The following is a 2,844-nucleotide window of genomic DNA, read 5'->3' on the forward strand; positions in this document are numbered from 1 at the left end:
GCGGTTTTACAGCTTGGTAAGTAAGTGAACAATAGTAATTCAAGTCCGAGAAATTTGGAAATCGAAATATTTTCTAAAAGGGTTCATTGACTCAGTGAAAAACAGATGGGTAAGGAGTGAGTTTAGCACAAAGCTTTGATTTATATTTGGTCATTAATCAACGGAAGAAAAGGGGATGATTGGTTTGCATAAAATAAAATGTTAACGTAATCTGAAAGCGGAAAGTGTAAAAAAAGACAAGACTTGGAAATACAAATTCAATGAGCTCAACGAATGAACAAATGCACATACAATGTATGTTTGTATCGCAAGTAAGGTGGTGTAGTCAGGCATGAGCGGTCTTTAAGCTATCTAAATCCTACAAATGAAAATAATTACTTTTACATGTTGGATTCATAAACAAAATTCGAATGTATAGACCAAATACTAACTAACTAACTCACTAACTAACTAACTAACTAACTAACTAACTAACTAACTAACTAACTAACTAACTAACTAACTAACTAACTAACTAACTAACTAACTAACTAACTAACTAACTAACTAACTAACTAACTAACTAACTAACTAACTAACTAACTAACTAACTAACTAACTAACTAACTAACTAACTAACTAACTAACTAACTAACTAACTAACTAACTAACTAACTAACTAACTAACTAACTAACTAACTAACTAACTAACTAACTAACTAACTAACTAACTAACTAACTAACTAACTAACTAACTAACTAACTAACTAACTAACTAACTAACTAACTAACTAACTACTAACTAGCTAGCTAGCTAACTAACTAACTAATTGACGTACCACCACTATTTAGGGATATTACAAACGAAATCAACAACTCATAATACTTGCCACTGTATAGGGTATAAAAAGCAAAGGAGTACCCAACTTATTGGCTCAGTGACTGACTAAGTATACTTAAGGTATGTAAAATAAACTGAAATAAATTTAATGTATGCATGAATTGTAAATGTAAAATCAATTTAAGTTTATTTTATTTGCCTTTTGTTGGATTTAAGAATAATTTAAGCGAGAGCATGATTTCACATAAAATCTGTGAAAATGTTTTAAATTTTAGAAGCAACAGTGCAATACATGAAATTTACGATAATTTTTAATGAAAATGTAAGGTATTGAAGCAAAAGTTGCAATCTTCAATTTTGTATTTCTATATTTAATAAAAAATAAGATATTTTATTTTACAATTATTAAATATTATAACTATATAATTGAGGTTTAAAACATTTTTTTTATTTATTTAATTTAGTTAGGCGAAGGTAGCGAAGCATACTGGGTATAGGTTGTAGTCATAAATTTTTTTTTTTTTGGTATTTTGTTCGCTACTAGTTCAGGACAAAAATACTGAAACGCTTTGCATTAAATTTACCACATACCACTGGTCTATCCTCAGAAAAACTATTGGATAATTTGATATGGGAGTCAGGCCCATATTTACGCCCACTTTCTACAAAACATTTATGATGACAAGTTTTTACACAACGAAAAAAGCTAATGAACCGTATTATTTAAATTTTAAGATTTTGAAAGGAATATATTTTTTATATGGACTTAATGGAATGTCACGCCTTTTTTACGCCCATTATATATATAAAACATAGTTTTTCCTACACTGCTATATCTGTCCTTAGAAATAAATTATATTTTACATTAGATCATGGTTATATGTCACACTAGTTTTCGCGACGCTTGTATACATAATTGTATAAAAAATTTTAGACAAAAAACTTCGCAGCCATTTTTTTTTATGAAATTTGATACTCCGACATGACTATTCTGCGAAGGAGCTATAGGCTATCAAATATTTGTTTCTTTGAATTTGTACATTTTTACGTCAATTGTAATTAAATTATTTACATAACGAGAGTAAAGAGGAGAAAAGGCTTAAATAAGTCTGATACTAAACAACTAGCAACAAAAATAATAAATTTAAAAACGGATGTAAATAATTGTTGTCAGTTTTATATATTCATGATGATGTTGTTCTTCTTCCAGATTATGATGATGCCTTTTGAAAATGTCATGAAAAACGAAAAGAAAAAAAAATAAATAAATACGGAAATTTTTATTATCTTCTAACAACAAATGAACGAACAACATTGAACATTTAACAAGTGATAAAAATCTTTTGGCAAAAATTTTGCTCTTGGCTACAATTACACAAAACAGTATATGACAGGCAACAAACATATTAAAAGAGCTTAAAAGACGTAAGAAATGTTAGGCGAAAAGAAACTGGAGACAGGAATAAAACTTTTGTTAAATAAGTTTTGGGTTCTAAGACTCAATTTTCCTTATCATAATCATTTGCACACTAATACATTAACAAAACATGAAGGAGTGTAATTTAACATTAAATATACAAATATATACATACATAGTTATGCACATATGTAGGTAAGTGTGTATATACATTTAATGTTTACTTATATTGCTACTTAATATGTAGAATAATAAGAAAATGAACATTTTGCAAAAAGGAAAAATACTCTTTAGAAATGTTGATAATTATGCACAAAAATACTTGTAAACATAACAAGTACACACACAGGCATTATACATGGAATTATATATACATGTATGTATTACCCCAGCAGTTCGGTCGGACAGTCCCGAACTCCCTATTTAATCTACCACATAGGGTTACACCTAGCCACCGACTGTCCAGGTGACTACCTATTTTAAGATGTGCTTGTCCTACGAGCAAGTCAATCGTCACCCTATAGGTTACGAAGAGGCAGACAAGTGCTTTTTAAGTGTCCCCTCTCTCGCTTACAAAGGGGACACTAAAGAGACGATTATCTTCATC

Source organism: Lucilia sericata, unplaced genomic scaffold, assembly GCF_015586225.1.
Source record: "Lucilia sericata isolate MDLA Ls3-8-SP2 unplaced genomic scaffold, ASM1558622v1 Contig000255F_arrow, whole genome shotgun sequence".
Classification (NCBI taxonomy): Eukaryota; Metazoa; Arthropoda; class Insecta; order Diptera; family Calliphoridae; genus Lucilia; species Lucilia sericata.